At 46.9% G+C, this 23,251-nt stretch overlaps 1 pseudogene; it reads right to left on the bottom strand.

The window, feature by feature from the left end:
• Positions 1-1,888: 1,888 nt before the first annotated feature.
• LOC144128183 (uncharacterized) overlaps positions 1,889-23,251 on the bottom strand; it is a 44,748-nt pseudogene continuing 23,385 nt past the window's right edge.

Here is a 23,251-nt window from a genome sequence, read left to right as displayed (position 1 = left end):
TCATGCCGGCTGCGCGGCGCGCCGGCGAATCCAGCTTCCACAGCTGTGCGCATGTGCCGTGTCAAGTGGGACGAAGATTCATTCATTCATTCATTCATCTTTATTCGACATCTTTACAGAGGTATGGAGCACAGACAAAAAGCTGAAGAAGCCAGCTTGACGGGGTCTGTGCCCCTTAACAATTCATGTTCGTACAGACATGTAAAAATGATAGTTGGCAACGTCAGTTGCAAATTATAATTCAGAACATAAAGAGTCACGACTGCAAACTAAATGAACATGTCTCTTATTTATATCTGTGGACAAACAATTCACAATATACAAGTAAAAAACATTGAGGATAATGATACAAGGTAGATACAAGTAATCGTCTAGTATAACAAAGGACGACAGCAAAGAAGCACAGGTGGATACAGGATAACTAAGCCAACAACTTGAACGTTAGAAAAAACAACAGAAAGTGACACGTTGATGAAAGTTATAAAACCTGTAGGAAAAGGCGTAGTCTTTCTTCTACGTTTTCTTTTAGCTTACACATTTTTTTTTCATAGATTACGAATATTTAGTAGGGACGGTAATCTCACGCGTAATGACTGAGTGCCGTAGCTGGTGCGCACTGATGGAATATGTTATATTTCATGGTGACGTGTTTCATAAACATTATGATTTCTCATCAGATGAAGAAAGATGGCACAGCGAAACGGAGCGGTGAAAGACTGACTTTGCTATTGAACTGAGCAAGTTCCACTCGGCCAGCTGTAGCTATCGCGTCACTCCAGGTTTAACCAGAGGTAAACCATCACCAATTTTTTCACTACCAGTTTCGGTAGCAGAACGCATTCTGACGAGCCTTCGCGCTCATTAAGAAAAGGCTCCCCAGACGAGCAGTGAAAAGAAAAGTGTGGCTCTGCTTCCTTATGTTCGCAGCGTTTCAGACAACCTAAAGAAAATTGTGAATAAACTTGACGTGAAAATTATTTTCACTGTTCCCCACAAGCTTAAACTCTGCAAGCTCAAGAAGCCCTACGCTTCTTTCAAACACCAATGTGGTATAAAACATCAAACAGCATACTTTGAGTGCGAAGATTGAGTTACTGCGTCCCGCTGTCTTGTGGCAAGAAGAATGTGGGACAGTCTGGGCGCTGTCTCAAAGACAATATAAGAAATTCGTCCGGTGGATTCTCGGGCATTCCTGCAGAAAGTGCCGCGACTGTGTCCTGTTCATAAATCAGTGCCGCATCATTCGAAGAAGTCGACTTCGACTAACTCGAGATATCACCGAATCACACAAAAGAAATAGCTTCACTTCGAAGTACCTGACTCAGTTCACAGTCATTTTCATTAAAGAAAAGAGATTGCCTTTCTAAGTAATCATTTGCATGTATGATTTCTGCTGCTGTCATTCCAGTGCTTCAGAAAGAGCGTAAAGCACATGCCGTTTTTCTCCAATTAAATCAGTTGAATCTGTCTCTCTCTGTGTTCGTGTTTTGGCAGCGCTTCTTAATATGACATATATGCACCAGTTAGCCCGATCCGTCACCCTCCTCGCTTCTCGGTATGAGAGAAGAGGCCAAGGAGAGGAGTTGGGGGGGGGGGGGGAGTATCTCCTGCTATTTCTCTCATATCCAAGCGAGATTCAGTTCAGTGTTTGTGTTGGCGCTCGGTCGGCGATCTCTCCGGCTGTCGCATTAACGCGTTCAGTACCATGGAGAGAGGTGTGCGGTGTGTTCAGGGCGCCACCATCCCTTGTGCCAGAGTCGAGTTCTGCAGGTGGATTGTGCACAGTGCCCATTGTGATGGGCCCATCCCGTATCGGAATCCTCGAGTTTGTGCCACGTATAGTGTTGATGTCCAAAATTCCTTGACATGTCAGAGGTACAGCGACACTTCTACTCTCTCCACGGGCGCTTATTCCGACGCGGCTTGGCTGTGCAGGTCGTTTCACACCTTCCGGTGGTTTTGCAATATGGGATAGATTTTGTCGAAAGCCTGGTAGATGTGCTCCCTGACCTTGGCTCCTGCGGGAGTGTCAAACCATTGAATGCAATGAGTGAGAAATTGTAAGCAAAAACCTCCTAAACGCGGGAACCAGCTCATGCTCGTATGGGTGAGCACAGATACAAGCAAAAAATAAACTAGATATAGACGAGCGTCATGCAAAAGCAAACAGATAATGCGAAAAAAAGCAAAAAACAGCGGTTACACATAAATAGGCTCTCAAATTATCAACAATTATTTCTACATTCGGGCTTTTCACTACACACTTCGGCAATTCATTCCTCTCTGTTATCAATTTGACAAAAAATGAGTGTTTAACTGTAGTAGAATATGCAGGAAACTCTTGTAGCATTTTTCCATGATTATAACGCGTACTTGCTCACGAAACAAGTGCAATATAATTGAGAGTGTTTATTTTAATCAGATTATTATATATCAGGCACAGAAATTACAACCTAGCTTCAGTGTGCCTTGTTTGGAGAGATTCTAGGCCAATAGAATTGATCATAGCTGTTACACTATCTGTTCGTTTGTATCTGTTGCAAATGAACCGGTCTGCGATAAAGTTGGATTCAAGCGATTCCGCATTATTAAATAAATAAATAAATAAAGTTACTTTCGCTAGCGCTCGTGCTGTTGGCGTCTCTCACATTGTCTTTGGTATTATACTGCGCTAGTCTTTTTCATGAGCTATGCACTAATTAGGACAACAAGCGTCGCTAATGAATAATTGTCTAGTTTGTGAAATTCTGTTTCAAACGAACGAATCTCTGCAGTCAGCGCAGTTATACAACAACGTGAGGCTTGATAAAATGTTGGTTTCCAAAATATCAAGTCGGGAATGCTCCTGAATCAAGGGGCTGCTTCAAGTCGTATTTCAGGACGCTACCAACCAGCGCCGCGTAGTTGGCTCGGCTAATGAGGAGAGTCGCAAAGGGCTGCACTGCTGACCACAGTGAATATTAATGATTGTCATCCTTCTTAGAAAAATGTGCTTGCGCCACGAAGTGATCCACGAGGGCAAGAAAGCAGCCTATAAGGTAATAACGTTTCTATTTAAATTTGTGAAATTGCGCGTAACTGTTTGCCGTTCAACTGTAGATGTTTCACGTGCAGTTTCGTAGCCCGAGTTTCGACGTATCAATTTTTTGTTTACAGCGACCGCTGGATCCGGGTAGGTAGTCCTCATAGTGGTAGCAGCAGTGCAAGCATGCCACAGAAAATCTCACCATTTCAGAATCACGCGATCCTGTTGAGCAGCGGAAATGACCAATGAGACTGACTGCCGTCTGTGGTCACGCGATTGAGTGACCCGAACATGTGGTCTGGATGCGCCCTCGCTTAGAGCTGTTGTTGTTACTTGTTTGCACCTCATAAAATATTTCTAATCCGTTTAATTTCATTTGCATGTTGTGGCGCAGGGCAGGGTTAGCTGGGGGATATGGGAGAGGCCTCCCGGCGGACGTTGTTGGGAGGCTGATGGTGATGGCATGTGGTCTTGAGCTCAGCATTAGAGCAAACTTCATTTTTTTCGGCGGCTCGTTGTAACAAAGCACAGCGGATAGCAGGGCAAGGATTGGCTCAGGTAGATGGTGAAATCAAAGTGCCAAGGGACAACATATTATGCGATAACAACGACGCGGTGCCAGCTATTGTGCCGTCGTTTTCTTCGATTTCTCTGTTGCCTCTCTGCACTGCGTTATCATCATGGGCACGCGTGCGCTCTTACGCTTCTTTCATTTTCTTTCATTTCATAGTGTACTCCATGCTCATCTGCCGAGTTCCTGTGGCGAAAAAAAAAAGATGGCGGTGACGAACGGCTCTAAGGTCTCGAGTATCATCAACACAGACCGGTTCATTACAATAAAAACAGGTGCTTTGTGAAGGCAACCACCCACTCCAATTCATCAGTGCGGACCCGTGCAACATCATCATAGAGCCTTCACACGCTCTCGAGCGCTATCGGCACACGTGCGACGGCCCCTGCGGGCTGCAGAGTCCTCACCAGTGAGCACCACCTTTCCAGAGACGAAGACAAGCAGCAAGACACTGGGCTGCTCCATCCGGTACACCAGGCCCGGGAACAGCTCCGGCTAGTAGCTGAAACGTTCCGGGGGATGGTGAGAGCTCTTCGCTTAACAGCCACATTACTGCTGAATCATCTTGAAACCCTGCCGTTTATTCGACAGATTATCCCCAATCATGCAACAGTGAAATTCTGAAAAATAACACGAGATTAGTTCCGAGCCTCGTCCGACGGTACTCCGTGCTCTTGCTTCCGTTCATCTCCGCGGGCCTCTTTTGCGAGCCACTGTATTTTGGTAGAGGGAAGAGTGGGGCTTCTGCGAGCTACTGGAGAGATTAACCTTGTAATACACTGCCGGAAAGTATTCCGCTGTGGCTGCACTTGACCGTTATGATTCATGGCACATTTCTCATGTCCTAAAGCCCCTTTGATACTTCTCCAATAGCCGCATAATATCCTGTTTTCGTTCCTGCTCGAAACAGAATATTGAATTAGACAATAATAATAATAATAATTTGTTTTTGTGGGAAAGGAAATGGCGCAGTATCTGTCTCATATATCGTTGGACACCTGAACCGCGCCTTAAGGGAAAGGATAAAGGGGGGAGTGAAAGAAGAAAGGAAGAAGGGGTGTCGTAGTGGAGGGCTCCGGAATAATTTCGACCACCTGGGGATCTTTAACGTGCACTGACATCGCACAGCACACGGGCGCCTTAGCGTTTTTCCTCCATAAAAACGCAGCCGCCGCGGTGGGGTTCGAACCCGGGACTTCCGGATCAGTAGTCGAGCGCCCTAACCACTGAGCCACCGCGGTGGGGCTGAATTCGACACTGCCAACCACATTTTTCAAAACAGAATCAAACTGAGCTTCCAGGATTGCGGCAGGCATTCTGCATGTAAGGACACTCAAAGCTAACCCTTGCTCGAAAAATTAAATTTCAACGGCCGAACTACTACTTGAGCAATTTTATTGCTGTTTTGTTTATATATCCAAATATACGGGAACATTTTATCGCTTCTATTTATTGTTCTGATCTATCCTTCTCGAAACTAGCCTTACTGACTAGAGTCGGTTTCACGCTGTTAATATATTCATCAGTAAACCTACAAACTGCTCACATTTCTGCAAACTATGGACTGGCAACAACTGAATGCTGGCTACTCACACTTCAATCCAGCACATTAGTTGTCTGGGCATGTCAGGGGCAAGGGTTCACAAATGCCGATATGCCTTCACCCAGTGACCAGGGAGAACTTATTGGAAACGTTCATCGCATGCGGTGGGGCTAGGCTTGATGAAGATGCGCGAGAAGCAGCCACGCCTTTATTCGTGGCCTCTGCCGCAGACGCGCTGGCTACCATCCCCTTCATATATTATTCGGTCGTTTTAATGGCCAAACACTTGAAGCGCGAAACGATTAAGTTGGAACACCGGAATTGCCTTTCGCTCATCACGCACAAGGCTCGAAGGCACCCGCCACTCGTCCCTCTCAAGGTTGCTCTGGCCAGGAGGACATGAAGCTAATGATGTCGTTCGATTTTAGTGGCACAAGGGTATCTCAGGCCAAAGAGCGAGGTTAAATGGTGAGCTCATGTCTCTGAAAATGCAAAACGAAGGTAAGGCCAAAGTGTGCTAAACATTGGGCGTCTAGGATCCATTCTGAACACAATGACTATGTTTCCTGCCACATTATTCACAAGGTGATGAGGGTAATAATTGTCATAAGCATGGGTGATTAGCAAAGACTGGTGTAAAGAGCGGTGAAAACGGTTCGTGACACATTTCCCACAAGCTTCTCTGCATACCCCTTACTTTCGCAAGAAGGCTCAGTAGCCACCTGGGCTCAATAATGCCCCCAGTGCTGAGGGACAGACTTAAGTTATTATAAGGTAAGATATGTGTGTTACATCTGGATAAAAATGGTCACTGCTGATAACGGTACTATTTTGAAACTTTGCCTCAGCACAAAAAGTTTGGTTTATATCGGTTTAACGTCCCAAAGCAACTAAAGCTGTGAGGAACGCCGTAGTGAAGGGCTTCGAAATTTTGGCTACTTGGATTTCTTTAACGTGCATTGATATCGCACAGTAGGCGAGCCTCTAGAATTTCGCCTCCATCGAAATTCGACCGCCGCGGCCGGGATCTAACCCGCGTCTTTCGGGTCGGCAGCCCAATGCCATAACCGCTAGGCCACAGCCGCGGACTCAGCTAAAGAAGGATAAAACGCGATTAAGCTAAGCACTGGATGATCACATAAGAACGTGGGGGGGCGCTGGAATCCGGTTTGTGTTCAACACAGGGAAACATCGCTTTCTGGTGTTTTCTAATGCAGGACACTTCAGCGGGGCGTGGAGCACAGACAAGCAGACCTTACACTTGAAACGTTTCTTTTCGATTGTCTTTCTACCTATGTGCTATTTGGTAGTATGCAGTTAATTATCTTTAAGCTTATGCTACTCATCCGGCCATTTCAAGACAAGTTTTCTTCGTATCTGTAGTCTGAAATGACACGTGTAATATACGGTGTTTCGAAGAGCAGCTCATGTATCCTATCCTTTCGAGTCCTTTCATTAAGTTATCCTTTCTTAAAGTAGGCGAGATAGTGCCCCTCGAGGCTATCGACAGCACTTCGTGTTCATGCAGTTGTAGTTCAACTATGCCGAGTTTTATGTAAATGCTTCAAAGTCTTCTGTGGTTCCCCCTGTGGTGCGGACGGCCCCATCTGAAGTAAAACTTGGACGATAAATACCAACAGAAGCATTTTCATAGCTTACATGAAGGCCATTGACTTTACAGCGGCCGTTGAAGGCGCGAGGCAGTGCCCAGAAAGTTTTACTTCCTCTGCCTTTGCGCCATCGATGTTTACTGACCAACATTCAGAGAAGAAGGCTGGAAGGACGTTATAACGTATTGGAGCAACACGTGATAAAAAAAAAATACGCCAGCCTTCGTCGATAGCTCGGCCTGGTGCACGGCTTCTCTGCGGTGTAATGTTTGAGAAAATGATTTTTTGATCCCATCTTGGGCAGAGCAAGCACTCGTTACCCACGGCCAAGCTGCCTTTGCGCCATCAAAATCGAACTCTCGCAAAAAAACACAAAACATCGGGCTCTTCCCCAACCAAAGACCAAAGAGCTAAGAAGTGCCCTCTTTTTTAGCACGGCGGGCAGAGTGTCCTGTTCATCCCATACAGAGAGAACCACGGCAGCGGTGGCTCACTCCACGTCTCAGACAGGAGGTACTGGTGCCAAATCGCGGCTGCACTGAACCCAGGTGATACGCGGTCACTGACCATACCTCGCCGAGCGGTCTTGTCAACCCTTTCCCCTGCGACGTGTGGTTCGTCAGAAATCCGCCGCCAGACAATTCGTAGTTTTGCGGTTATATTTTTCCTTTACGCACAGCGTAAAATGAATGTAAAAATCCTTGGCAACCAGCCTTTCCGTTCACTAACCTGAAGGAAGCCAACAAAAGCTGCGAAACTAACAATACTTCAGCACCCTCGTCACATCTGGAATGTCCTCGACCGTGGCATCTATGGATTGGCCACCAATGATAGTTTCGAGCAACTAGTGACGCAAGACTATCGTAAATTGAATATCGATAATACCGATAGTTTTTAATACCGAAATGAATTTAACGGCCACATTTACACCTCCCTTGTCAGCAAATGTTTCTCCGTCCACAGCACCGGAAAGCTCGCGAAAATAAAATAAATGCTTCAGTAGTATTCGAACACTCGCCCTTGGGTGCTAGGCTGACACAGAAGCCACTCGGCCACTGCCGCAGAGCTGGAGTTGATATTTCTGTACTGTGTTTCTGTCTACCTCATAAGGAACTGGTGACGGACGTTTTACAAACGGTCACTCGCCTTAAGTGAAGAAGGCAAAGAAGTCGACGAAAAAAAAGAGAAAGAAAAACAAAGAGGGAAGGAGGTCACTAGATAAAGAAGAAAATTACGCGAGAGAAGGCGAGGCAGCTGATGTAAAGCAGCGATAGGGGTTTAACGTAGTTGAACCGAGTACACATGCGAGAGCTATGACACTGAAGCTCCGCCGTAAGGGCTTTACAGGCTTAATGACCATACATGCAGAATTGATCATTCTGTACTCGACATTCATAGATCTCGCCGAGTCCCCGCACCACTACTTCGCTGGCAGGTGGCCCTTTCTATCCTAGCCACCGGTAGGGATCGTGCGACCCGTGTTGGTCTTCTTGAGCAACCCCTCGTGATTAATCGTTAATATATCTGACACCTTCCAGGGCAGGTTGTGATGAATGCACTAGGTTACATAACCTAGGCGACGCGCGCCCACCTCCCATTGGCTAACTGGCGCGACCCTCCTCCAAACTTACCCGGGTTAGTTTGGAGCACAAGCCTCAAGATTGTTGGTACATCCGGAATCGTGCTTTCGCGCCAAAAGCGCGTGCTCCGGCGGGCCAACCGCGCCGTGAGCAAAGTGGCATTCGCACTTGTTTTGTTTTCGCTCTTTTGGAGGTGATGTACCAGGAAACTAACATTGCGTCTTTAAATTTAATTTAAAAAATGCCTATTTATCGTCTTGGAACGCGCAAAGTGCCTTTCTTTGGTATGCGCTCTCTTTGGCGTTCGATCCCGCATCTCTGGCCTTCATCGCACCTGCGCTTGCCTGAGCTCGCACGTGCTCGTGGTGTGCGTTGGTTTTCTTCGTGCCAGTTTTGCGTGTTTAGTGGCCTTGCAGTGTACATTAAACGTATGTGCTTGTGCCAATGCTGGCGTCCTCGTTCCTTAGTTCCCCCCTGACCGGCTTCTCCTGGAACACGTAACAAGCTGAAAAAGAAGGTTTTTAACATTAACACATCTTCCTGCCGAGATGCTGGGAACAGGAAGTGACATAAGCAGACCTTACATCAGCGCTCCATCATCTTGGCCGAAATATTCGCTATGTAAACCTGACAAAACACGACACAGCACACATGTATTCCTGCAGTAGGTTAATCCAGGGGTTTCACGGATTAGGCCTCAATGTTTTCTTTACACCAGGAACATTGTAAAAATGCAATAAATAGTATTACAATAGTTCGCTAACATTTCCTATCGATAGTTCTATCGATACTTTTGCAAATTTTGACTTACGGTAGCCCCAAAAAATTTGCAATACCTAGCTATTAGTTACACATATTTCATGAAGTTTCGCTGCAGCTTTTTTCTCAAATCAAATAAATTATTAGACGAAGCTCTGATTGTTCCAAATATGGTCATCCCTATAGTCATGCCCAATACTAACCCATACCAACAAAGTTTGAGACCAACCTCATAGAAGGCGGCAGGGCGGCTTATCGCGTGTATATGCCATCAGAGATAACGCTGAGGTCAAAGAAAACGACCTCAAAACCATCGCGAAAATTTTCCTATGGCCAATTTTTTCTCTTTCCCTACAAGCCCGGGTCGAAGCAGAGTGCGACAGCTCGCCGCCAGTCACGCCATACAGAAGTTAATAGATGCGGCATCCGGAACATCAATTCGTCCAATTTCTGGAATCTTGGAGTGGTGCAACACAAAAAGAACTTAACGCAGGTTAAAATGCAAGGTAGAAAAGCGCAAGTCTTATTAACAATGCTCCGGTTACGGGTTCCGAAGTGTTCGCAATCGTTGGGCAGTTGTAATCTACACCGTCCGCTTCCTCACGCTGAGCTTTCCGTAGAAGCTTACCTGACACTACCGGCAGCTTCTACTGTTTGGTAAGCAGCACCTAAACTACTAAGAGCAGGCCCGCCAAGTGGTGCGTCCCTCACCACTGGTACCCTTAAATTATGGACGGCGCCGGTGGCTGTTGCCAGCAAGACTAGGAGCTTCGCGCTACTACCGCGGTACCAATACCTTATCCAGTGATTCTACGGAGGGTACATCTGCAGCGCTTGGTGACGCGTGGACGGAGAGCCCATCGTCTGTACCACCCATTCCGCGTGCTCGGGACACGCGGGAAAACGTCTCCAAGTTTATGCTTCAGTGTTTATCAGCGGCAAGTTACATGATCTTATACTTTCGATAGTACTGTCGATTGTATTTAGAGCGATAGCTCGACTAGGTGCCCCGTCGGTCCGATCCTTGATCTTGTCTGACTTTGATAAGCCGCTTAGCAACAGCTTCAAGTTAAACGTCAGATGGCCAACTATAACTGATCGTGCACAACAAGATGGCAACGTCCAAATTTTGCTTTGGTCATATCCAAAACGTTTTACCATCAATAGTTCGACAGTGACTCAAGTATCGATACTATCGATAGTATTATTGATAGTCTTGCATCACTGCAACCAACGCCTTTCGGGGGTATACGCACCATGAACATTGCGACTCGATGAGAGCCAGGCTCTCCAGCTTGATGCGGAAGCCAACGTCGCAGCTGGCCACTATGTTCTGCACCTTGAAGTCGGTAAACCTTGCCTGCGAGAGAGTTGTGGCATTTGGGCAACACATGAATAATAAACAGACTAGCCGTACACACAGCCGTTGTTACAAGCACAGGGGCCGCGCGCGTTGCCCGCATTTGCGCCCAATGGCTGCAATACCCTCGTCGGCGGCGCCATGCACCACGCGTAAATCATAACGGCACGTTCCCCTAGAGACCGGCCGTGAGGTGAGCTGGAAATTTCGCTCCCGAAAATCATCATGCCAAAGGCACAGGTTCTGCATACCTATGTTATCTGCTGCGGAAGTAGAAAAATTGAGCACTAAAGAAGCCGAAAGGAAGCATTAATGATGACACAAAATATACAGCTTGCCCCTACTACTTTCAGTGCCCATGTGCATTTCATAAAGCGTAAGGAGAAAGTGCTGCCTGTCTTCTTAACGGGTATTATTGCTCCTTGCCTACTTTCGTTATTTCCTTTTAGTAGCTCAAATAACATTGGAACAGAAATAAACAGATTTTCATGCGACGATGTAATGTGCCTCAAAAGCGTAAACATAACAATATAAAGAAACGAAGATGCGTTAGCTGAATATATATCACAGGTGAAAAATGTTGCACGGTTGTATATGCGCCATATTGAATTCGACGTGGGCTGATTCGTTGGTAGATGAGGCAATAACATTAACCGTCTTTTCATCTCCGGCACGAAAGAAAAACAGTAATCTGGTTCCAGGACAAAGTGACCACGTGACCAGCCAAGAACTTTTTTCGCCTTTCATTTCGTCTTACAGGGATCTGTCTAGCAGATCGAAAGCTTTTATGAACGCAGCACTAACTGCCACTTTATAGAACAGAATGGAAGCATGTGCAGCTTCACAGAGCGAGCCACTCTATGCGAACAAATGCAGATTCTTTTTCAAACCGACCAGTTTACTTAGTAGGACATCGTTCAAAGAGCATAGCTTACGTTGTATCCCAACTTCTGCGTGATTCGTGCAAACTTTCTTGCTGCGATGCTGGCCTGTAGTTCGCTGTAAAAATGAAAACAAATTTAGCATATTGTGCGAACGCTCACATGTCCGGGTAAAAACAACTTCACGCCGTCACATGGCTCAAAAACTATGGGCGATATATAACTAGTCAAGCTCTTACTCCTGCAGAGTCCTTCCATCGAAGGCAGCGACAACTGCAGCGCGCGACACCTTGAGCGACCTTGCGCGCCCGGAACAGACGACGCCCACGGCGACTGCGGCAACACATGCTCGGCCATGCAAGTTGCAGACGCGTATTCATAGCAAATGATGTCAAAAGAAGAAAAAACTAAGGAACAATTTATGAAATTTTTTATGAAGACAAACCAAGATCACGGGGTCAGGACGAGCGTGGCTCTCCAGATTGTTCACGGCAAAAACTAATTATTTATATCTTACTGATTAAACTAGCTAATTAGAGCACAGCCCGCATCTGCTGGTGTTTGAAATTGAAATCGGCTTTGGCGGTCGTCAACGTACAACAGGGAGCGGTAGTCGAACACGCGAGAAATGTCATTTCGTAGTGCGAGCCTCGACACTGAGTGCGATTAATTACGCTTCCAATGTGGGGAAAAATGCGTTTTTATAAGGTTTACCAGGAGTTGAATATATGGCTTAACTTCCCTCTTTCTTTTTGGACGTTATTCTGTCAATATCGATCGTATTAGTCTTGAGTGAAGCAGCACCTGAAGTTTACGGATAAATATCGCATGTGATGTGGTCATTCTGTAGGCACCGAAAGTCTATGGAAACAATACTGGTAACTATAGCACATTTCCCGCCAGGTACTTATTTGCTGTGTGGCTCGCTTATTACGTTGGCAGCGACAAAGGAGGCTCCTGGTGCCCTTAGTTTAGTATTGCAAACAGTTTGAACGACCTGTAACAAGCAGTTGAAAAGCAGGCAGTTCATTGCGGTTCCGAACCGCAATAATTATCATGTGCGAACCGATTTGAAAGTGCTACCAGTTTGGTGTGCGTCACACATACGGGCGAATTCTGCTAATAAAAATGACTCGCAGCTGGGACGAGACTTTCTGCGCGCAATTAGCACAGATTATCGGTGTTGTTTGTTACCAAGCATGCCAGACCACCGGACAGCCGCGCCATCTGTCTGTAAGTTACCTCGAGCTCAGATTATCGGCCCCACATAATTTTTTTAATGCTCACTTTTCATAATGGGATTTCTTTTGTGCTACCCTCCATTCTCTTTCCTTTTATCCCCTCACCCCTTTCCCCCCTTGTAGGGTAGCAAACCGATTATGCTTCCGGTTAATCTCCCTGCCTTTCCTCTTCTTCTTCCTCCTCCTCCTCCTCCTAGTATCAACATTGGGCCTCATGATGGCATCAGATAGTCATGTTTTAGATTTTACCACGAAGAGCTCCAGAAACAAGCCACCTGAAAGCATTGTTTTCTAACTGCTGCCAATTTACCGATTTTGTGCCACCTATAAGATGCAATATATAATGATGTTCGCAGTATTAAGGCCGTGATTTGCCATATGTCTACGTTTTGTGGGCAAGGTTTCCCCTAGCCATCTCATCAGAGACAGCCTGAGAAAAGATATTCCCTTCCGGGATGGCGCTGTGCAACGAAGGAAAACAGAGGAGAGGCAATGAGACTTCAGACAACACAATTAAGTGTGTCTCGATGCTCACCCTGAGCAGAGCCAAAGCCGCTGACACAAACACAAAAAAAGTTCGCAAGTGCAGACGTATCCAGCAATCTCAGACAAAAATTTTGAATATTGGAAAATTGTAAGGTACTGTTACGGAAATATTGAAGGTAATGGTCTTTCCTTTCGATGTGCAGCAAAATCTTTTTTTTAACCTTTTCCATCGCTCGCATGGTGAAGTTAAGGCGGCCATAGAAAACCAGCGGGCAACGCTTCTGACGACAGCAAAAACGTTAATAGCAAATAATTCGGCAGAGACACTTCAGACTGCTTACTCGTGGGAAGGCGGAAGCCCGCCCGCTCACCACGCGTGAACGCAGGCGTTCACTGTCCATAGCACACGACCACGCACAACCGGCTGCTATGACTGCTAGCAGTGAACTGACGCACCAGAGGGGGAATCATCGCGTTGCCGCGCAGCCAGCAACGTTCTACCTCTACATGGCTGTTCGAAGTCGCCGCTGCGGCGCCGATGCACCCTTTCTGCTCCGCGCGCTGCGGCAAGTGGCTGCTGGTTTGGTTTATAGGGGTTTAACGTCCCAAAGCGACTCAGGCTATGAGGGCCGCCGCAGTGAAGGGCTCCGGAAATTCCGACCGCGTGGGATTCTTTAACGTGCACTGACATCGCACAGTAAACGGGCCTCTAGAATTCACGAATATCAATTTTCGAATACGAATACGAATCGAACATCAAACATATTCTAATCGTATTCGAAATTTCGAATATTCGCACACCCCTAATTCATTGTTATAGTGACATCTTAAAATATATGAAAAAAAAATGCGTTTATAAACATTTTCCCGTTCAAAAATACTTTTGTCCAGGATTGTTGAGCATGGCTGCGTCATTGGAGGCCTTGCTCACTTGTAAGAACATCTATCGCAAGGATGCCAGCTTCTGTCCTGATCTTCTGATTCTCAGGCATTTCACAGCTCTTCTAGGCATGTTTGGTGACTGTATGTGCCTTTCAACATTAAGAATCTGTTTTGCCCAGAAGCTCGTGAGCCTTGGGCAGGAAAGTTAATTTTTGTAGCTTAAACCATTGTTAAAGTGAAACAGTTCTTGTGCACTGCCTTTGGTTACTATGTTTCGAAACATTTTGTCCACCTGATATACAGGGTCTCAAGGCTAACTTTAGCCAAGGGTTAAAAAAAAAGATATATGAGGTAGGCCAGGGAAACCACTTATATACAGCTACTAGCCGGCTTGCGCATCTAGGCAATTTTTCTCTTGCTCTTCATTAAGTAGTAATTAAGATTATTTCCTACGTGCGTAAATATTGACATTAGACAGCAGACGCAAACAGCAAAGTTGGATAGCGCCTTCGGAAATCCCCATTCGATTTATTTGCGATAACGAAAGCCTCACGTGTATCTTTTTCCCGAGCTCGAAAGAAAACCCGCGAAATAAAAATTAATCACTCGACTAGCGCATTCGCGCCACGATTGTACTGCTCTCAATCCTGGCTTGATTGAACGAAATCAGCTGCTGGCATGACGCGACGACCCCCTTGCTCCGGCAGGCCGATATGTCGACGGTGGTTGCGCCGTCACGCTTGCAGACTGGCTCGCTATGGCTTCGCAACCACCGTCGACGTATCGGCCTGCCTGAGCTATGGGGTCGTCGCCCAATGCCAGCAGCTGATTTCGTTCACTCAAGCCAGGATTGAGAGGAGCACAATCGTGGCTCGCGAATGCGCTAGTCGCGTCATTTTGTTTTTGTGCTTTTCGCAGGCTTTCTTTGGCGCTAGAGAAAGCACGTGAGTCTTTCGTTGTCGCAAATAAATCGAATGGGAATTTCTGAAGGTGCTCTCCAACTTGGCTATTCACATCTGCTGTCTAAATTCAACATATACGCATTTAGAAAAATTATCTTAATTACTACTTAATTAATAGCAAGAGAAAAATTGCCTAGATGCGCTAGCCGGCTGGTAGCTGTATATAAGTGGTTTCCCTGGCCTACCTCAAATATCTTATTTTTTTAACCCCTGGCTGAAGTTAGCCTGGACACCCTGTATATAAGTCATTTTTTCTTTCATGATTTTCGTATGTATGTTGAACTTTTGCGGTAGCAGTCACTCCATTTTTGTTACAATTTTTGTTGTGATAAAATTCAACATTAACTCTTTAAATATTGTCATTGAGAAGAAGGCATTTTTTAGCTTTTATTAACCAATTTTTGTATAATTATGTACTGTTTTTTGTACTTACCACTCCGTTCTGTAATGCATTCGGGCTCGAAAAGTATGTGAAATAAATAAATAAGTTTGCTTATGTGTTTATACTGTCTAGAATCTTTCAAGAAGTGAATTTTGAGAAAAAAATCCCCTTTTGTAACATACCCAAGAAATGCATTCTCTGGGGCAGAAAATGTTTTCTATAGCTTGAAGTCCTGATAAGTCAAATCTCTGAGACTTCTAGGTGCTTTATGCTATAAAACAAACAACGTTTTGCATATCTCAAACATTTAAAGTATTTTTTGTGTGTTACAGACATAATGTCGAGTATTTATCATGAAATTTCTGCATTAGACGAAAAAATTCCACATTTCTGCTAAATATTTCTATATTAGGTGCATATTATAAAAGAGCGCATTCATATTGTAACGTGCTTCCACAGAACCTCGACGGAAGAAGCAGAAGATGAAGGACTGACCGGCGGGGAAAGAGGAAGAAAAAGAGAGAGCTGAAGGACGCTGCTAGGCTTCCTGCTTCCATCCTGCTTCGACCGGTCCCCTCTTTGAATAAACCCCCGTGCGTGCAAAGCACGTAACAGGTTGGTGAGAGGTGCTGGGTATCGACCACGGAGCATTCCATCTACCGAAGGAGCCGTAGACTCGCAGGCTTCCCACCACTGCCATCGGACATGCCTGGAGACGACAATGCTGAGCAACCCGGGCTATCCACAGCGAACAACTGGCCACATTATCGAGAGCCCCGCACATTTTTTGGAAAACCTGAAGAGGACGTTGACGAGTGGCTGAAACACTACGAGCGGGTGAGCAAATACAATCGATGGAACGCTGCTACTAAACTGGCTAACGTTGTGTTTTTCCTTGCCGCCACTGCCCTTGACTGGTTCGACAATCATGAGGATACACTGAGTTCATGGGCTACCTTTACGACCGAGATAAAGAAAAATTTTGGGGATGAATCGGCAAAGAAGAAGCGTGCGGAACAGACATTGCTTCACCGCGCGCAAGTACCCGGAGAAACTTGCACGGCATACATCGAAGCCATCTTAAAGTTATGCAAGCTAGTTAATTCCAGAATGCTTGAAGAAGACAAAGTCGGCCACCTTCTAAAAGGAATTGCGGAAGATGTTTACAATTTCCTGATTAGCAAAGAGAGCCTGAGCACCACCGCTGACGTTATAGAACATTGCAGAACATTTGAAGCTCTTAAGCTGCGTCGAATCACCCCTAAATTCGGAAGATTGGCCAATGTCACCTCTATAGCCAGTGTTGAAGCCAGTCCTCCAAATTCTATGGCTGATATGATTCGAGAGATTGTGCGCGAGGAATTGTCCAGATCCCGGGATACCTTCTGCCACACACAATATCTGCGGCACAGTTCTGCACCGGAGGAAGATGTTGCCGCCCTGTCGACTCCGTGGGCTCCACCCAACGGCACTTTGCCCATGGACGATCGGAACATTGCCCAACGTTATCGCCACCAGCCGACAGAAAGGAGGCCCACCTACCCAGAAGACGTGGTTCGTCAGCAGCGAGATCCTGGCTTCAGCCAACGTCGCGACTTTGTTCGCCAGGACTCTTATGGCGGTCGCTGGCGCTCTCAACCTTTGTGCTACCGGTGTGGCATTGCAGGGCATATCGCTAGATATTGCCGCCGTCGTTTCCCAACTTCTCAAGACTGCCAACCCCCGGCGAATACTTACGGGCAACTGCACACCGCGCAGCAGAGACCCCCAACGTCCGCTTGGGACCCGTACCGTCCGAGCAATTTGCGGAGTTCATCACCCGCATCCGACCGCAGTGTGACGCCGCCACCTCAGCGCCAACGGCGGTCACCTTCTCCTCGACGTCGTGCATCCCCTCCGCCTCCGGGAAACTAGGAGGCGCGGCCGATGGAGGTGAGGCCGCCGGCGAGTCGATGACGTCCAATCTACCTCTGCCCGTGTTTATGTTGAAGAACAAACTGGAAGTGTTTATTGATGGTGTGAAAACAATGGCTCTTGTGGACACTGGTGCTACCGTATCCGTTATGAGTTTGAGGTTTAAGAATCGTTTAGGTAGGAAAGTGATGTTTAGTGGTGACCGTGCAGCGTTATTCCGTGGTGTCGGTGGTGAACCTTTGGTTCCACTTGGTGTGTGTGCTTCGGATGTTGTTATTGGTGGTCTAACGTTTAGAACAGAATTCGCAGTGCTACCACGGTCAACGCATGATGTGATTCTTGGGATTGATTTTCTGCAAGAGTGTGGTGCAACTTTAGACTGTCGTACGGGAGAAGTTGCTTTGAATTCTTCGTTACTTTCAGCTCTTGTGGATAACTCGACACCGGATTTTGGAGCATTTGCGGTGGAAGAAGATACTATTGTACCAGCTTTCTCTGCAGCATTCGTGCGGGTTTCCTCTATTCACAATCAGTGCGAATCTTTTGAAGCTGTGGTAGAGCCTACGACACTCGCCTGCTCTAAGAAGAGTATCGTCGTGCCTCGTTGCGTCGTTCCCGTGGTGAGAGGCCGTACCGAGCTGTGGACAGTGAACCACTCTGAAGAGCCAGCTGTGTTGCCCCGGGGCCTCAAACTCGCCCGTTTCGAGGAAGGTGTGTCAGGTTTCGTCGCGGCGTTAACCAACTCTGTCAGCGAGCAGCACGTGAAAAGAGATATGGAGACCCAAGTTAAGGCTATGATTAATCAGGCTCTTTCCCCAACCGAGCGTCGCACTCTAGTGGAACTCCTTCTGAAACACGTGTTCGTGTTCGACTTTGCCAAAGACGATTCAACACCACCGCCTACCAGTCGTATTCATCACACGATCAACACCGGCTCCGCACCTCCTATACGCCAGAAGCCCTATCGAGTCTCAGCCACTGAACGTAAGTTAATAGATGACCAAGTTCAAGAGATGCTAAAGCGAGGCATAATTCGAGAATCCTCCAGTCCTTGGGCGGCTCCAGTTATCCTTGTTAAGAAAAAAGATGGCACATGGAGGTTCTGTGTTGACTACCGTCGCTTAAATACGGCCACGAAGAAGGACGTCTACCCGCTTCCACGTATAGATGACGCAATTGATTGTCTGCACTCCGCTTCATACTTTTCTTCTATTGATTTGAGATCCGGCTACTGGCAAATCCCCGTGCACGCTGCAGATAGGGAAAAAACGGCATTCATTACACCAGACGGACTTTACGAGTTCAACGTTATGCCTTTCGGATTATGTAATGCACCTGCAACATTCGAGCGGTTCATGGATACAATCCTGCGTGGCCTCAAGTGGCAAATTTGTTTATGTTATCTGGACGACGTTGTAATTTTTGGCAAAACGTTTAGTGAGCACAACCGCCGTCTGGATATTGTGCTTGATTGCATGGAACGAGCTGGCCTTATCCTCAATTCCAAGAAATGTCATTTTGGGAACCGTGAAACAATTGTTCTTGGTCATTTAGTTGATAAAGAAGGTGTTCGACCAGATCCAAAGAAAATTGAAGCTGTCAAAAGTTTTACGGTGCCTCAATCAGTGAAAGAGCTGCAGAGTTTTTTAGGGCTCTGCTCGTACTTTCGACGCTTTATAGCTAGGTTTGCGGACATCGCTTACCCACTCACGTGTTTGCTGCATAAAGATGCACCGTTCAATTGGACCAGCGAATGTGACGCAGCTTTCCGGCATCTGAAATTTCTTTTGACCTCGGGCCCCATCCTACGCCACTTCTGCCCATCTGCACCAATTGAAGTGCACACTGATGCAAGTGGTATCGGTATCGGCGCTGTACTTATACAACGCCATGGTCACGATCAGCACGTGGTAGCATATGCCAGCCGTTCGTTGAGTAAGAGCGAAAGAAATTACACGGTTACTGAGCAAGAATGTCTCGCCGTTGTTTTCGCTGTACAGCGCTTCCGCTCCTATCTGTACGGGAATGCTTTCACCGTCGTGACCGACCACCACTCGCTTTGCTGGCTAGTGAGTCTTCGTGACCCCTGTGGCCGGCTTGCTCGATGGGCTTTGCGCCTACAAGAATTTAATTTCACTGTTGTGCATAAAAGCGGCCGTAAACACTCAGATGCCGATTGTCTTTCCCGTTTGCCGCTTCTAACGACTGAGGACGACGCAGACAACTTTGATGAATACTTGTCGTCACTTTCACAAGCCTTCCCCGATCTTCAAGTTTTTCGAACTGAGCAACGCAAGGACCAAACATTAACCTCTTTGTTTGATGCCGCTCAAGATTCTGTAAAGAATACTTTTTGCATTCGCGACGGTTTGCTTTATAAGAAGAATTTCGCTTCTGGAGGAGCACGCATGCTTCTTGTCGTACCCGAAAGCCTACGCATCACAGTTCTTGAAATGATGCACGACGACGCCACGTCTGGGCACTTGGGAGTGACACGCACACTCCACCGCACACAACAACGATTTTACTGGCCTAACATGCGTTCAACCATCCAGCACTATGTAGCCAGCTGTGTGCAATGCCAGCGCTTTAAGCTGCCGACTTCAAGTCCACCGGGCAAATTGCGGCCAATCACACCTCCAACAGCCCCGTTTGAGCAAGTTGGCATTGACCTCCTTGGACCTTTCCCACGATCCTCTAAAGGAAATCGATGGATTCTTGTGTGCGTAGACCACTTAACCCGTTATTGTGAGACAGCCGCGATACCAGTTGCTACTGCGTCTGAAGTATCTAACTTCTTACTTCGATTCGTCATTCTTCGGCACGGCCCTCCTGCAGTTCTCATTAGCGACCGTGGACGTCAATTTACAGCGGACGTTGTTGAAGAACTTCTCCGCCTCAGCAGCTGCAGTTTTCGCCACTCCACGCCATATCATCCCCAAACGAACGGTGTGGTAGAACGCACTAATCGTACGCTCACCACCATGCTTGCCATGTACGTCGCTGCAGATCATAAGGACTGGGATGGCGTACTCCCGTTCATCACTCATGCGTACAACACCGCGCAACATGAGACAACTGGCTACAGCCCCTTTTACCTGCTCTATGCTCGCTCGCCTCGCTGCGGCCTTGACACCATGCTACCATTTTTCATCCACGATGAACCTTCTCTTGCGACCACACTCTGCAGAGCTGAAGAAGCTCGCCAGCTTGCCCGCGTTCGAATTTTATCTTCGCAAGAGCGTTCCAAGAACCGCTACGACGTCCAACACCAAGAAGTTTCTTATGTTCCTGGTGACATTGTGTGGTTGTGGACCCCTCTACGCAAGCGTGGTCTGTGTCAGAAACTGCTATCCCACTACACTGGACCATTTGTTGTGTTGGAGTGCATAAGTGACGTTAATTACGTTATAGCACGACTAACTGCTAGTGGTCGACGGTCACGCCAATCTCAGGTGGTGCATGTAGCCCGCCTCAAGCGATTCCATCCCAGACGGTCTGTTTAACTCACCCGACGGGCATCGTCTGCGAGGAGGGAAATGTAACGTGCTTCCACAGAACCTCGACGGAAGAAGCAGAAGATGAAGGACTGACCGGCGGGGAAAGAGGAAGAAAAAGAGAGAGCTGAAGGACGCTGCTAGGCTTCCTGCTTCCATCCTGCTTCGACCGGTCCCCTCTTTGAATAAACCCCCGTGCGTGCAAAGCACGTAACAATATGGTACATTTTTATGTGCTGTTTGTTAGTGCAACTGCCGCATATTTTCCACCATAAACAATATTAACCCATAGAAAATGCCCAATTTTTCCTCAGTAAAATACAAGGAAGGGTGGTGCCAGCGCAAACATAGCGAGGGCTTGCGCCCATTGTGTACTTGGTCCTACAATGAAAAAAAAAAAATTTTTTGTGTGTAACTGCTAAAAATTTCTACGACTTCTGGTTGCAAGACGGAGAAACGGGCTGAGGACACGACAGGCCTTTTCGGGCTAATTTCTGCGAATGCGCACAATTAGCTGCAGATTCCTCTGAGCGGTTCGATCTGCTTTTGTGGTGTCTTAAACATTCTCGAATACTTAGGTAGTTTCTCAAAATAAATAAGCTGCATGCTGGTTATGCAAGCGGAACCGCTCTGAAACACTTAGGCACATAAGTGAAATACCATCGGCAGCCGTACGTGATATCTTTCTCTTTCCTCAAATGTATGCACGGTAGTTGCCTCGCATCGTAGTGCGCGTTTTTAAGGCTCAAAGTTCGTCAGTGACCTTTTTATTATTGTTCTCTGCTTGTGCATCCCGCGTGGGATGCGCAATAACTTTTTCCCGTCATTCGTTGGGATGCGGCATGCCGACAGCGCGCAGTGAAAAGGCATTCCAGCCTTTCCACAATGGAATGCCTGAAATACATGACATAAACGGTTTAAATGCATTCTCTCGGTTGCGAACGTAGGAAATCATTGGAAGCTCGTGACAGTCGCCGTTCTGTGTTCGCAACCGGGAAGCTGTATCACCACTCCTTGCGTTGGCATACTGCAAAATATAATTGTTCGTTCTTCGTGAAAATTAGTCCGTCTTTTCCTTTCATACCCTCTTCGTGTAAGTCGTTGTCATTCATGTTTTCTCGGAATTTTTTTCCCCATTCATTAACCTTCTTTCACACTTGCTTTGAGAATGTTTTCTGGTGCACACCCGCGCTTGATCGAGAGAAGCCGCACTGCAGCTTCAAGAAATTTCGTTTGCTAACACCGCAGGGCCTTTGTGTCCTCTGCCGCATTCCTGTGCCCTTCGCGGTAATTCGTTCCCATTATAATCTATTCGTTTCGCTGAACACAAATTCCGCTCTAAAGCATTACGAGCGAAGCGATGGTGGAGATGTGCGTAAGTAAAATATATTCATACATGCACTCCTTATCCAGGCCAACTCCACGAGACTGAGGGCAACTCCAACCAATCTGCGCTCTAATTAAAAAATTGACTCTGCGGCTCTTTCTGGGTCAAGTTAATGATTGTCCTACAGCAAAAGACGTATTTATTTCTGAGAAAATTCCAATCAAAAATTTACCCGCCACTCTTATCAAACTCGTGGTCTGCACTTATTTCTAAGTGCATGGCGATGTAGCCTAGCCTTTGGGATCTGCACAAAACTACTCGGCGACATACCACACTTTTCTTGAGAAATTGGGCGATGATGACGACGCGTGTACTTCATTTTCTCTCTATTTCTTGCTTATGAAAGCTCCGTTTCAAGTTAAAGTAGTGTCCATGTCGTAGAATGCTGTAGAGTATCGATGCAGATCAACTTCGGTTAGTTCATATGCTGTGCGGTATTATTTCTGTGAAACTCCACTGTCCGGTGTCATTGTCCGTAATCCGAGAGCCCGACCTTCCATATTTTTCTCACAATACACGTTTCATCGAAGAGTGTCAGAAGCCGCTTGCCTGGAGAGCGCGGCAGTCACACGAAGATTACCTCTGACGTCCTTACCTGAACCGACGAAGGAGGATAAAAAGTATTCCGCCCAGGAAAACAAAAAACAAAAAAAGGAGAGAACGGCGGTGGAATAGAGCGCACCTGCGAGCCCCCGTGCAGACGATCTTCCCGGATCGGAACAGCAGCGCCGTGGTTCGGGGTTCTCGGATATTCATGATGACTGCTGCGAAGCAGCGCTCTGGATTGTACTCGGCGTTGTGTGCGCGCAGAGCGATGTCGCGAAGGTCAAGCTGGCAGCACAGGTTCACCGCGGCCACGACATTCCTGCGGTGGGCAAAAGGAAGCAGCTGTAGCTCGCCGACGGCCTGTAACGAACGTTGCTCCGCAGATAAATTTTTGCACTACGCGTAGACTTCGTTTAGGTCCTCCCTGCTATTAATGACTGTTTAGCTTCTCTTAGTCCTACGGCTACCCAGCCCCTGAGTCCACAAATTTTCACGAACCTAGCGGTTCAGTGTTGCAAGGTGCACGGCGGAAGCATTCCTGAGCTGGCTTGGCGAGCACCGTTTGGTATGGACGTCTTCGGCCGCATTTCGGGAGAGACACGCCGCTTGTTTTTGAACGGGACAA

Source organism: Amblyomma americanum, chromosome 1 (genome assembly GCF_052857255.1).
Source record: "Amblyomma americanum isolate KBUSLIRL-KWMA chromosome 1, ASM5285725v1, whole genome shotgun sequence".
Lineage (NCBI taxonomy): Eukaryota > Metazoa > Arthropoda > Arachnida > Ixodida > Ixodidae > Amblyomma > Amblyomma americanum.
The sequence above is the reverse complement of the archived record's forward strand: the minus strand, read 5'-3'. Positions and strand labels throughout refer to the sequence as shown.